This window comes from Nycticebus coucang, chromosome 1 (genome assembly GCF_027406575.1).
Source record: "Nycticebus coucang isolate mNycCou1 chromosome 1, mNycCou1.pri, whole genome shotgun sequence".
NCBI classification, from domain to species: domain Eukaryota; kingdom Metazoa; phylum Chordata; class Mammalia; order Primates; family Lorisidae; genus Nycticebus; species Nycticebus coucang.
In genome coordinates, this window is record NC_069780.1 from 164,302,883 (window position 1) to 164,317,004 (window position 14,122).

Genomic DNA, 14,122 nt, shown 5'->3' on the forward strand with positions numbered 1-14,122 from the left:
CTAGCTGCCCAAGAGACAGATACTGTGAGAGAAAACCCCTGCTCTCAAGGAGTTCAGAGTTTAGTGAGGAAGACAGAAACTTAAACAAGGACTTGCAATTCAGGCCACCAGTGCTGGATTACAGGTATGTACAAGGCATGTAGGAAGATCACAGAGAGAAAAGGAAAGGGCAGAGAAGGCTTCAAAGAGAAGACAGTGCAGGTGGGAACTGAGGCTTGGAGGATAGATCCCCAAGGATAATGGGAAAGGAGGGCCACGTAGTGGGCATAGATGGCGAAAGTGTGGGTTTAGGAACCAGCATGGTGGGCTCCAGAGATTAACGTTAGTTGTAGCTGAAGCTTGAGGTGTTACTAAGAAACTGTAAATAAGCCCAGATAGAGGAGAGCAAATCAGGAAGGAGAGTGTGTAACAAGCATTGCATATAAATTTTATCTGATAGTAGGCAATGAGTCATTGTTGAACCATGGAGAAAGATCATTAGCTTCCTACTTTAAAAAGAAAATTGTAGAGTGGCATTTCGGGAGGCATTTCTAATCGGGAGGTTGTAAAACTGGACACAAGTGACTGGTCGGAAAACTAATGGAATATCCAGGCGAGAGAAGATGAAGAATAACCAAGAAATTGGCAGTGGAGCAGGAAAAGTGTGAGCAAATTGACACATGATTAAGAGGCGAACTGACTTCCAGGTAGAGGAAGCAGATGAGGCAGAGATGACTCAGTGGTCTCTGGCCCGGATGACCGATGGTGTCATCATCCAGCAGAGAGAACGCAGGGAGCAGAACAGAGTCAGTTTGGGAGGAAGAGAACAGCTTCAGTCGGGGTGTGCTGACTTTAAGTTCTTATTCAATTTACCTGTGAGTAGACTCACAGGTCTGGAGTTTAGGCTCGAGGTACATATTTGGCAGTTGTCAACCTAAAAATAATATCTCAAGCTATGGGAGTGGATGAAATCACCCGGCAAAGTGAAAAAGGAAGTGCAAAGGAGTGAGCCAAGTGCAGAGCCCTGGAGAACAAATGCCAAGTGAGTCTGGAGGAAGGAGCCAGAAGGTCCCAGTGGAAGGATCTGGCAATGCTGCGTGGAAGTCGGTACATGTGTATTGTTCCTGACCCTACAAGCAGTACCCTAACCTGTGTAAGAGCCACGCCGTGGTGAGAACTCAGGGTTTGAGAGAACAACCCCAAACTGACAGCAGACCTGCCTGCACCTGCCTCTCCCCCTCTGCACATCTTATCTAATATGGCAAAACACAGTGGAGTGGATGGATTAATCAACAAACGTCTTATTTCTCACAGTTCTAGAGGCTGGCGAGTATAAGATCAAGGCCCTGGCAGGTAAGGTGGCAGGAGAGAGCCAGCTCCCTGGTCCATAGACACGGTCTTCTTGCTGGGTTCCCACCTGGTAGAGAGAGGAAGCAAGCTTTCTCAGAACCTTATAGGGACACGAATCCATTCATAAGAACTCTATCTTCATGACTTTATCTAATATAAGTACCTCCCCAAAACCCCACTTTCTAATATGATCATAGTGGTGGGTACGGTTTCAACATAGGACATTTGGGCAGGACAGAAGCACTCAGTCCACAACAGCCCTCCAAGGTCAATTGTGCCCCAATGTTTCCCGCTCTACCTTTGTCCTTGCTACTCCATCAGAATCATGTTCGCTTCGAGCATCAACCCAGGGCTGCCATTAGAGATGGCCTGGCACTCAGCTTCCTGCCTCAGTTCTACAGAATCAGGCCCAAAGGATTAGGGATGACATCGGGGCTTGAGTCCTAGTTTGGGGAGTCATCCCCAGGCAAGCCACAGTGAGACCCTGGATAAGACTGTCAAAGTGTACAGTTTGAAAAAGGAGAGAATAAGGACTAAGAGAAATGTGGGCAATAATCTGCTTTCCATGTGGCTGAAAGTAAAATTCAGCAAAGACCAAAAAGATTGAAAGAAGACTGCAAAGGAACCAACAGAAGACAGGATAATGGAAACCAAGGGACCCGACCATGACATGAACCAGGGGTGCTGTGGTGCTGAACGTGGCAGAGATGGTCTCATCGGATGGGGGCAGAATCTGGATAGTTAGAAATAGTAGAAAGGCAAAGGAAAAGCTCTTTTTAGAAGTTTAATGATGAAACTTAATTGAGTAATTAATGATGAGTAATTAATTAGTGAAATTCTTAAGCACCTACTTTCTCCACCGGCACTGAAAAAGACCAAAAATTAAAAAAAAAAAAAAAAAAAGAAAAAGAAAAAGATATCTAAAGCTGCCCCTGACACCAAGCATTCTGCAATTGAGAAGATAAGCTCTGGATAAGAAGTTACATGAAAACAGAGAGCCCTGAGGCGTGGCTTGGTGTTTCCACACTCAGCTCTTTTTCACTCTGCACTTTCATCCCTCTCTAATTTCCTCTGCTCTCCAGGCTTCAGTGACCCCCGTGCCATGGGCGCTCCATGCTGAGGATGACGCCCAAGCGACACCTTGGATCTCGGTCTGACCCCTAATCTCCAGACGTGTGGTTCTACCGGCACACCGAGGACTTCCATCTCAACTACAATCATCCTGCAACTGAGTTGGTGACTCAGTAACAGTGCCAGAACTTCAAGTCAAATTTGGGGCTGCTTTTTCAAAAATGCTTATGTTAGCGCTAGGACTTTACAGAAATAGGTTTCAAGCTGCGTTTCCTGAAGACTGAAGTACCGCCTTAGTTTATCCTCATAAGGCAGAATGGAGAGGCCTTGTATTTATTATACAAAATTCTTATCCCTGACTCACCTTCTGTCCTCACTTTTGGTTTTTTATGAGCTCCATTTGCAAGTTCTCTTCTTTCTACGGGGAACGCAACCTGGGGAGAACCTGCTCATTCCCTCTTTTCTGGCCACAGGTCTAGATGAAGTTTAGGACCCAGGAGGGAGCATTGGAAGAAGGTCATAACTCGTTCCTCATGGGAGAAATCCATGCACTTTCCTCTAAAACACGCGTGATCAAAACTATCTCAAAGGATGTGGAAAGGAAGAAACGAGATAGTGCAAAGTCTCTCAAGCTTTGAACAGACCTTTATTGAGGGTCTAGCATTCTCCCGTTCTGTGCTAGGCATAGATGCCTGCCCGAGAGCACCTTCTACACTAGGAGTAAGCCACCGCTGCACTCCGGGGAAGCGTAGAGAAGGCACCAGCTGCCAGCGCGGAGGAGCTGAGGAGGGGGAATCAGATGCCGGCAGACTGTCAGGGGCAGGCTCTGGAGGGGAAAGGTCTGGGGATGGGAGCAGCATATCAGTGGGTCACTGTGGCTCACACTAGGGATGCTGGGCTGTTAATGTGATGGGGGACAGATTGCAAGTGGACGTTAAAATACAAGGATGTATTTTACCCTCAAGATAATAAGAAACCAGTCTGCTGCCCTGGAGAGCTCCCACCGTGTGAATCCTGAGTGCGGCTGGGGAAAGTGGATGACCCTAGATCGTTATCTAGCCCAGCATTTCTCATCCTCTTCTTCATTATCACCTTCCCAAGGACCTTTTATAGACAGCTTTTTTCCCTAATTACCTTGCTGCTACCCATGAAATTTTAATATCACAGAAATGCCATATATGTACTGCATATATGTGCTTTATACATCAAATAAATACGTTTTTTCACTCCTTCCCTCATCTTAAAAACCAATTTTCGCCGTCTGGAGAGTGATAATAACACATCCCTCGATGAAGGCCCAGGAAATCCCTGCCATTCCCTCCCCACCGTTGCTGCATTCTGCGTGCAGCTTGTCACTTACCCGCACCCCAGCTGGGTTCCCTCTTCACCACTCGGTGCACTCGGGGCGTCTCCACCTCTGCCCTGGGGCTGGATAATTCTGTGTTGTGCGAGTCTGTCCTGTGCATTGCAGGGCACCAAACAGCACCCCCAGCCTCTGCCCTGGCATGCCAGTGGCACCCCCGCATCTAGTTTTGACAACCCAAAATGTCTCCAGACACAGCCAACATCCCCTAAGTAAGAAGCACTAAGTGGGTGCCTGAGCCACTACTTCTCCCAAGAGCAATGTTTGCATCACAGAGACTGATTTTTCCTCCAGGAGAGATGGCACCCCTGCGCTGGAGGGAAGCTAGGACGGAATAGTTCTTGTCCCTTTGTCATTCTCTCACCCTACCCTGTCTGTGTGTCTTTTCTTCACACAACACTGAACTCCCCAGAACCTGAGCTGATAATCTCATTAGGATTAATCCTGTTTATGGTCATTCTCTTGGCAGAACAATCCTGTCAGAACCAGAGGCTCTTTCCTCGCCACCCGCAGTCCTTCTTGCTCCATTGTTCCTGGGGACTGAGGCCTGGCTGTGTCAAGCTTTCATTGATAGGGTTTATCCTGTTTACGGGGAGTTTGCAGAAGGGCCTCATCAAATACGTCCATCCCTTCCTTCAGTGAACGGCCCCCTTTGATCTCTGCGAGGCAAAATAGTGTTTATCAGCAGCTGGGCTTCCTCTGGCTAATGATGGGGACGTCCTGTCCCAGAAAGGCTCCCCAAAATAACATTTTCTGAATTTCACGATATTTTCAGGTTTCTCTTTTTGTGTATGTGAGCATTTATTTATTTATTTATTTATTTTGAATGCTGTCTTTTAACAGCAAGCAAAGCAAAGGGGCTGATTTTGCTTTTTAAAGCCCAAGGTAACAAGAGTTGAAAAGGTCATCCCCAGACACCAGAAAAGGACAGGGCTGATGATAATATAAACATTTGGAACTAGAACAATATACAAGATTAGGGCTGGCCAGGTGAGATCTTTTTTCATTTTGTCATTTGAAGACTACAAGTTATCTAACAAGGTGAAAAGGAGGTCATGGGTGTTAATCACATGAATGACAGGATGATAGGAGCTGATTCAATTATGTGGATGAATGGTAAGGGGGATTTTACACTTCCTGAGCTTTTTGCACTGCTGGTGGGAATGCAAATTAATACATTCCTTTTGGAAAGAGATATGGAGAACACTTAGAGATCTAAAAATAGATCTGCCATTCAATCCCGTAATCCCTCTACTGGGCATATACCCAGAAGACCAAAAATCACATCATAACAAAGATATTTGTACCAGAATGTTTATTGCAGCCCAATTCATAATTGCTAAGTCATGGAAGAAGCCCAAGTGCCCATCGACCCACGAATGGATTAATAAATTGTGGTGTATGTACACCATGGAATATTATACAGCCTTAAAGAAATATGGAGACTTTACCTCTTTCATATTTACATGGATGGAGCTGGAACATATTCTTCTTAGTAAAGAATCTCAAGAATGGAAGAAAAAGTACCCAATACTCAGCCCTACTATGAAACTAATTTAGGGTTTTCACATGAAAGCTGTAACCCAGTTACAATCTAAGAATAGGGGGAAGGGGGAAAGGGAGGGGAGGGAAGTGGGAGGGGGGTAGAGGGAAGGGGATTGGTGGGATTACACCAGCGGTGCATCTTACAAGGGTATATGTGAAACTTGGTAAACGGTCTGTGAAGCTAGTGAATGATGCCCCATGATCATATCAATGTACACAGCTATGATTTAATAAAAAAAAAGAAAGAAAGAAAAGAAATTGCCAGGTAAAGAGAAATTTTGTTATCGATAGCTGTGGGTCTCCTAGTGTAGCCCCTAGTCCAGCAGCAGCACCCAGGAACTTGTCAGAAATGTCAATTCTCGGGCCCAGCCCATTTCTGAATTGGAACCTCTGAAGGTAGGTTCTGGTCAATGATGTGCTAACAAGCCCTCGGGGTGATTCTGATGCACCACGCTCAACTCTGAGAACCCCTGACCTGCCTCAATAATCCTCAAACTTCAGTGTGTAGAACCACCGAGAAAGTCAAGTAAAAGGCAGATTCCCAGACTTTATCCCTAAAGATACAGATTCATTTGGTCTAGGGTGAACCCAGGGAAGTCAGCCCTGTTACCAAGAATCCAAAAGGCCCAAGCTTAGGAAAGCACTGGCTTCCTCTACAAAGGGGTGGTAGAAATTTTCCACATTTTTCAGTCCTATTCTGAAGAGGCTCCCATCATGGCTAAGAATGAGATGGTATCAAAATTCAGCCTCCCTTGCCATCATTCTGTGAAGCAGTCTGCTAAGATTACCTGTTGTGGCAGGTGGTTTTTTCAGGATTACTCTAACACTAGAAGGTTACGCTGGCCCCATCAGCTTCTTTCACAGTGACATCTGAAGCAGGTTGCCAACTCCTAACCTAGGCTGGGCTCACAACACTGGCCTGAAAGTGAAAGCTTTTTATCCCATAACTAGTTCCCTAAACCACAATCCAAGAAAACTTGGTTTTCCCAGGAGTTTTGTTTTGCACAGCTGATGCATTCCAGTCATTGTTGGGATACATTTTCCTTCTCCTCTTTCTGTCCAGCCCCTGGGCCATGCGTGTGTGTATATATACAGCCTTGCAGTGTGAACTTACTCAGCTCCCAACCCTCTCTCCCAGAACCAGTCCCTCCTGCAAGGCAGCTCACGCTTTTCTCTGCAGAACTGCGCTTGCCAAGGCCACTCTCAACTCCCAATCCCGGCTCAGAGAGGGAGCTGCTGAGTTGCAGACGCTGCCTTCTAGGTACGGTATTGCTGGGTTTGCTTCCTTCCTTCCGGTTTTGCGCCCTGTGTCTCTTTAGACGTCTTTCTATTCTGTTTTAATGCCAGTTCTGAGGGTCTTTCAGGGCTCTGACTCTTGGTCATAGTATTTCTTATGTGCTTTACTGTAATCAGTTCTCAACAAGACTTTTTCTCCAGGTCAGTCTGTGGCACCCTACAGAGATGGTTCTCCTTTATCTCCTATCACTGTAACTACACCAGCCCTTGTTTAGACAAGGTGGAAATGCCTGGGCGCCCAGCAGGGCCACTGTGTACAGTTCTATAGTTTGTGCACTGCACAAAGACACCCGAGGAAGGGAACAAGTGGGGATGAAAGTCCAGCTTGTGCTCTGCTCAACACTGTGCTGTGGGAACCTGCAGGAAGCGCCACTGTGTTCCTATTTTTACATCGAATATGTACACATCATATATAATTGCATTAGATTATCAGGTGAAATTAGATTGATGTATTTTATTGTCACGTCAATATTTAAGTGAAAATAAAGACTTTCAGAGTGCTTGGACATAATCTGATGAGAAACAGTTAAGCTGGTTCCTTTTTTATTTTAATTAACAGACTTTCTTTCTTTCTTTTTTTTGAGACAGAGTCTCACTATGTCACCCCAGGTAGAGTGATGTGGTGTCACAGCTCACAGCAACCTCCAACTCTTGGTATTAAGCGATTCTCTTGCCTCAGCCTCCCAAGTAGCTGGGACTACAGGTGCCCGCCACAACACCTGGCTATTTTTTGGTTGTAGTTGTCATTGTGTGGCAGGCCTGGGCTGGATTCTAACCCACCAGCTCCAGTGTATGTGGCTGGCACACTCGCTGCTGAGCTACAGGCGCCCAGCCCAGACTTTTTCTTATAAAACTTTTTTCTTATAAAAGTTTCAGTTAACAAGCAAATTGAGCAGAAATTTGACAGGAATTTCCCCATCCCCTTCTGGCCCAGTCCAAGTCTCTCCTATTATCACCATCTTCCACTAACCTTGTACATTTGTTGCAATTGATCAGTGTTGGTAAATTATTATGAACTAAAGTTCATAGTATACATTGGGGTTTGCCCGTTGTGTTATACATTCTGAGGGTTTTGATAAATCCACAAATAACACGTATGCTCCATTATAGGGTTATGCAGAATAGCTTCACTCCCCTAAGAATCCCCTCCGCTCCACTTAGTCAGCCCTTCTTTCATCTTTTAACTATCTCCACTGTTTTGAGGAGAGTATGTATTTTTCTTTGCGTAAAGGAATATCTACTAGCCAAAACCACAGGGATACTTCTTCCCAGGGGGATACCATTTTTAAAAATGTACATTTTTAAAATATAGTTGAAGCAGCTAAGCAATGCCTTGAGTTTAAGGTCTAACCCAATGGAGGATCTTTCCCTGGATCACTTCAATGAATCCTGTCTTTCTCATTTCCCTTTATCCAGTACATCTTTTTTTTTCTTTTTTTCACAGTTTTTGGCTGGGGCTGGGTTTGAACCCACCACCTCCGGCATATGGGGCCAGCACCCTACTCCTTTGAACCACAGGTGCCGCCCTTTTTCTTTTTCATTTTCTTTCTTTTTCCTTTTCTTTTCTTTTTTTTTTTTGGTAAACATTTCTGTCTTGATTTGTTTGGGCCAATACAACAAAACTAATATAGACTGGGTACTTTAAATGAAAATCATTTATTTCTTACAGTTCTGGAGGCTGGGAAGTCCTAGATTAATCTGCACTAGGCAGATTCAGGTCTGGGGAGAGCTCTATTCCAGATTCTTAGATAGCACCTTGTAGCTGTGTCCCCACATGGTAGAAGGAGATAGGGAGCTCTCTGGAGTCTCTCTCATGAGGGAACTAATCTCAGTCATGACAGCTTTACCCACATGAACTCCCAAAGGCTCCACCTCTTCATATCATCATATTAAGGGTTAAGATTTCAACATATGGATTTAGGGGGACACAAACATTGTCTCCAGCACTTACCTTATGCTCACTTCCCATCAATGCAACCCCCTCCCCCTCTCTGAGCAACTTCTACATCAGCCCCATCCAAAAGAAGCTTCTGCAATAATGTTCTGCATCTGTGAGGTCCAGTACAATGGCTACTAACTATATGTGGCTTTGGAGCTCTTGAAATATGTCTTGTGTGATAGAGGAACAAAATTTTAAAACTTTTATTTCATTTCAATAATATAAACTTAAATAGCCCCATGTGGCAAGCTGCTATCCTATCAGGCAGGTTTAAGTTTTTACCTATGCCGGATCTCCCCTACCCCGTTCTGACAGAATTGATAAACTTTCCTTCACTTTAATACTTGACATCCTTCCCTTCCTCTCAAATCTTTCCTGATTATTTAGAAAAGAAATGATTCTTCCTGACCTCACTGCTGAAATAACTCTCATGCCTGTTGCATTAATTAACGCACATACGATATATACAAGTTTTTTGTATCTATAAAATGGAAAATAAAACAATAGAACAAATTATGCATCCACAACTTCTCTCATATAACGTAATGTATCTTGTAAAATTTCCAAAGGTATTCGATGCTTCTTCTCTTTACCTTTATGTGTTTCCCTCTGTTGAAAGTTTTTTGTTCAAAATTCTATACTCATAGAAAACCTTTATTTGGCAACAGCTACAAGCCCCCGTCATTGGTAGGCTATTTTAGATGACTGTGGCACCATGTAGGCAGTATGAAAAGGGGAGAAGAAATAATAACACTGAAGAAAATTAAGAGTTTAAGTCCAAGAGTCAGCATGGACTGGACTTAAGGGGCTTTAAATTGCGGCTGTCAGGACAGCAGAGTTAACTCTAGGCACATCTGTGCCAACAGCAAGCCCAGGATCTTGGTTATATCATTTAATCTCTCACAGACTCAGTTTTCTCCTTCATAGAATGCAGGTTTTGACCAGATACTCCAACTTAAGGTATCTTCCAGATTAAAATCATCCTTGGGTCAAGCATAGTCTTAGGACTAACTAGGAAAGCTGAGACAAACTTTTGTCACAGAGTATTTCACTTAATCCCACCTCCCATCACCACCTTCCCCTACCAACAATGTTTGTGATGAACACACCAACTTTCCTGAGGATAAGAGCAAAACAGTATTTCAAGAAACAACAAAACTCAGAGTGAGTTATTGGTCCTGACTGTAATGGCTAAACTGACCACAAAAGTTTGTGAATAATCTATAGGGTGGCCTTAAAATGTCTGCACAAAACTTTTATTTCCAGTGCTTTGAACAGAAATAAACACAGTCATTAAGCCAAATTCTACATTCCACAAAACGCATGAAAAGTTAGAGCATAACTGTAAGGCCGAACTTAAATGCAGGCTCCCTGGCTGAAATCTCCTGCCAGCATGCCCATGTGAGTGGTCAGTTAAATGCCTGGTCTCAGTTATATGAGCAGAAAGAAACCTTTGCATATCAGAGAGTGTGAATTGTGCTGAAGTAAAATCAGTGTCCTGAAATTCTTAATGGGCACATAATTACCACTTAGGCTTCCAAAGGTAAACGATTTGCTAATGGCATCTAAGATGTGACATGCCCCGGAGTGAAATAATTGATTCATATCTTGGGAGAGTCTGAGTAGATTGTCCTCAGCCAAGTGGCTAAATCATTGTCCTGTCTTTCTCTAAACCTTGCTTCTGCTTTCCAGCACATAAAATGAACCGTCGAGAAGGTCCCCCAGCCAGTTACTGTCATAGCGTTGCAAACCCTTCCTTTAGAATTTTTGGCATCATTACAATTTTGCATGTATTTATATCATCCTTTGATTATTGTCTCTCTGCTAGATTGTGAGTTCAACAAGAACAGGAATTATGTCAATTTTTGCTTAGTCTTGCATCACTGCCTCCTCACAGAGCCCAGCATAGAGAAAGGAGGCAACAAAAATGTTTTGAATGAACCATCTAAGCCAGCAGTTCTCAACCTGTGGGTCGCGACCCCTTTGTAACAATGAAAATACATCCTGCATGTCATATATTTACATTACGATTCATAGTAAAATTATGTATCAAAATTACATTATAACTGTAGCAAAATTACAGTTATGAAGTAGCAACAAAACCAATTTTATGGTTAGCGGTCACCACAAAATGAGGAACTGTATTAAAGGGTCGCAGCATTAGGAGGTATTAGGAAAGTTGAGAACCACTGAAAGCTGTTTTCAGTTACTAGTGTCAAATCCCTGGGTTCAGGTCCTGTGTCCTCAGATAAGTAAAGTTTCTACCTATGCTATAGTTTCCTCTTCTGTAAAAGGAAGATAATTATGGTATCTAACTGGTTGAATGCCTGTACAAATTAAGTGATATGATACAAGCAAAGAGCTTAGAACAGAGTCCGGTACACAGTGAAGATTCAATAAATGTTAGTGAATTTTGTTGATGATGTGATGGACTGTAATAGATACACTTTGTAAATGATAGCTCTTCTTCTAATTGTTATTTACTAACATGATTTAGATAGTAAATAATTTGGAGTGTTTGCCTTTGAAGTAACAGTTATATGATAGTCCTTAGTTATGTATAATTGAAATATAAGTAATATGATAATCATATGATATTAATTATAAGTTATATTCATATAGTATACCAGGCACAGAGGACAGAGGCAGTGTGTCAAAGGAGACACCCAAAGAATGTTCACAATGGTACATGGGTCTCTAGGGTTCAAGGAAGTTTACAAAATAGTTTCCCACCTCTCCTCTTTTCTCCCCTCTCAGCTCCCAGTACCTTCTCCTCCCGTGTGGTCTTCTGGCTATTTGGCCAGTCCTGCTGGGGGATTTGCAGGTCCCCAGTTTGCAAATCAACCTCCCCTATAGGATCATCTCTACTCCTCAGAGAGAAAGCACGCAGTCTGTTCTCACGTGGAGATAGTTTATTGTTAGAAGGTGAATGAATGAATCTGTATTTCTGTATTCAAGATAGGAAGGGAAAATAATAAAAAGACCTTCTAGATCCTACATTTACTAAATCACCTCTGGTAAATTACCTGATGAATTATATCTCAGAACAATAATCAGGTAGGTGATAATTAATAATCAATAATATTATGATTATTCCCCCTAACTCTCAGACTTATCAGAATTAAATGAGATAAATATGTAAAGTATTTCAGATAAGAAAGTTTCTGAACTGTGGAAAGTAGAGATTTTGCCTCTTCCGACCCTCACCACCCTTGCACTCACATGTCCACTTTTCTAAATTGATCTGGGAGATTCAGCCAAGGGCTTCTCCTGTCTAGGGAATCCCTTTTCAAGCGACAGGGGAGGACAAAGGAGAAGGGGCAAGGACACGCACACATAAACTTTATTTTCACCTTTGCATTCAGACCCTTTGACATTTCTACTCTAAATTGTGAATGAAATTTTAATAATATGACAATTTCATTTCGGTTCTTTCCATATACTGTTCTTTAATGGAATAAGATTATCAAATCTTACCCTTAACCCTCCTCCCACTTTTTAAATTTAATGGGTCAGATTTGAATTTTGTAGCATTTTTCAGGAACATGATTAGCCCATATAATTTGAGATTCAATTTCACTTTTACTTGAGAACTGACTGTTGTAAAGTTGAATTATTTTTAATATGCAAAATTACTTTGATCCATTTTATTATCATTTTTCACAGTGAAGGAATACACACATATTTTTAGTCCTTTGAAGTATAACACTTTGCATTATTTCTTGTTTAAACATGATACAACAACATCAATAGCTAAGGTGTAAAAAAAAATGAAGGAGGAGTTAGCACTACCCTGCAAAAGGCAGTATCCCAAAGATTATAACGTTAAAAAATGAGATCAGTATCTTAGAGCTTTCCAATGTAAAGGTGAAATAAATACTAAGAAATACATGGCGTAATTTCATCAAATTTGCTCTGATGGGTAGAATATATAAATGCATTGCTAACCTGTAAGTAGATGATTTTGGGAAAACGATGAAGAGCTCAGAGCATTTCATAAAGCTTTTTAGAGCAAACCTAGTTCTAATACATTATTTTTTGGTAAATCCTCAAGTTCAAATTGTAACATGCCTTTTATCCCATTAGAAGAGCTATTTCTATCCTAACCACTGAAAGGACAAGCTCTGGAAGGTGCTCAGTTAATATATAGGCAGCATCTAAGGGTTTTTTTAAAAGACACTTAAGGACCTAAGCTAACATAGCTTCTGAATTTTATAAGTATTTTATTCTTATTTATTTGTCTGAGCAAAATTGCATATCCTACTAACAATTCTAACTAGAAGTAGCATTTAACCTAAAAAAAAAAAAAAAGTAGTGAAGAAACATGGGGCTTAGTTAGAATCAAAAATTCATTTGTTTTCTCTGTAGCATTGACTTTTGTGGGGCTTATTAACAATGAGGTTGGTAAAGTAGTTAAAGCCCTGGGGAATAACTGGATGGTCTCTAAGCATCCTGCAAACAGTGTTCTTGGTACCTACTTCTCACATGGGCCCAGGTAGATGATAGGCATTAGATATGTGTGCTTGTGAGTGGTCCTTTGATTGATTTGTCAATGATAAGTTGCCCTGACTAAAATGTCACTGGTAAAACTAAAAGGCCACAACATTAAGATTTATGGCTTAGGAGCAGAGGATGAGAGTCAAGCGTAATGGGTTCACAATCCAGCTTTAAAGTGACTTTGGGCAATGTTATTTAATTTCTTTGGTTTAAACTGGTTCCTTCTTCCCCCTATTTCTCCCTCACACACTTGCCTAAAACAATAATCACCACCACCATCATCTTTGACAAGGCTCTGAATCGCCTTTCAGAGAAAGTCGTAAGCACTGCCCAGAAGACCGGATCCCTGCCTTGCTAATTCTCTTAGCTCCAGCCCTTCAGAAGGGCTACCAAGAGCACTTCTTGGCCCTGTGCTGTCCAATGTGTCTTGTTTCATCTGGCTGGAATGATTTACACCCCCTGCGTCAATACTACCTTCCCCTTGGCCTGAATAATTCTGAATGTCCAGGCTTAATCCTCTTCTCAATGAATTTCTGCCTCCTTCTCTAGCTAGGGTATGGTCCTTGGAGTATGCTCCCTAGATTCCCTCTTTCTTTTACACTTAACCGCACTGGGCTGTCTCTTCTCCCATCAGATCCCCGTGACATGAATGTGTGTGTAGACAGTTGGAATGAGGTTGGAGGTAGGCAGAAGATCTACTTTTTTCCCTGCTTAATTCCCAGAGTCTAGCCTGAGGCTGCTCATATCATAAACTCACTAAACGGATGAGTAAAGGATTTAATGTCAGGGGACTAATATCAACCTTATAGGTTGGTGAAGCCTACCAGAGATGATGTATATATTGTGCTTAGCACAACTCTTGGCACACGGTACATATCTCAGTCAATGGTGAGAATTATTAATACAAATGTTTAGGTGATGAATTTATTTCATTTCTAAATTCTTTGATGGGCACTTTTCCAAATGGGATAGTAAAAGGATGATAAGCAAGCTGCCAATTTGCACCCATTCTGCACCCATTCTTCTAAATACTATTTGAGACTTTAAAGCAGAACGAGATGGAACAATGTGCCAAACCTAAA

The 14,122-nt window shown here is 42.2% G+C and overlaps 1 protein-coding gene across 1 annotated transcript in view; it reads left to right on the forward strand.

The window, feature by feature from the left end:
* Window positions 1–6,448: 6,448 nt before the first annotated feature.
* Window positions 6,449–14,122, forward strand: part of LIFR (LIF receptor subunit alpha) — a 121,170-nt gene continuing 113,496 nt past the window's right edge. The window contains exon 1 of the mRNA XM_053591928.1: window positions 6,449–6,569. The gene's annotated coding sequence lies outside the window, so the exon portion shown is untranslated. The remainder of the gene's footprint in view (window positions 6,570–14,122) is intronic.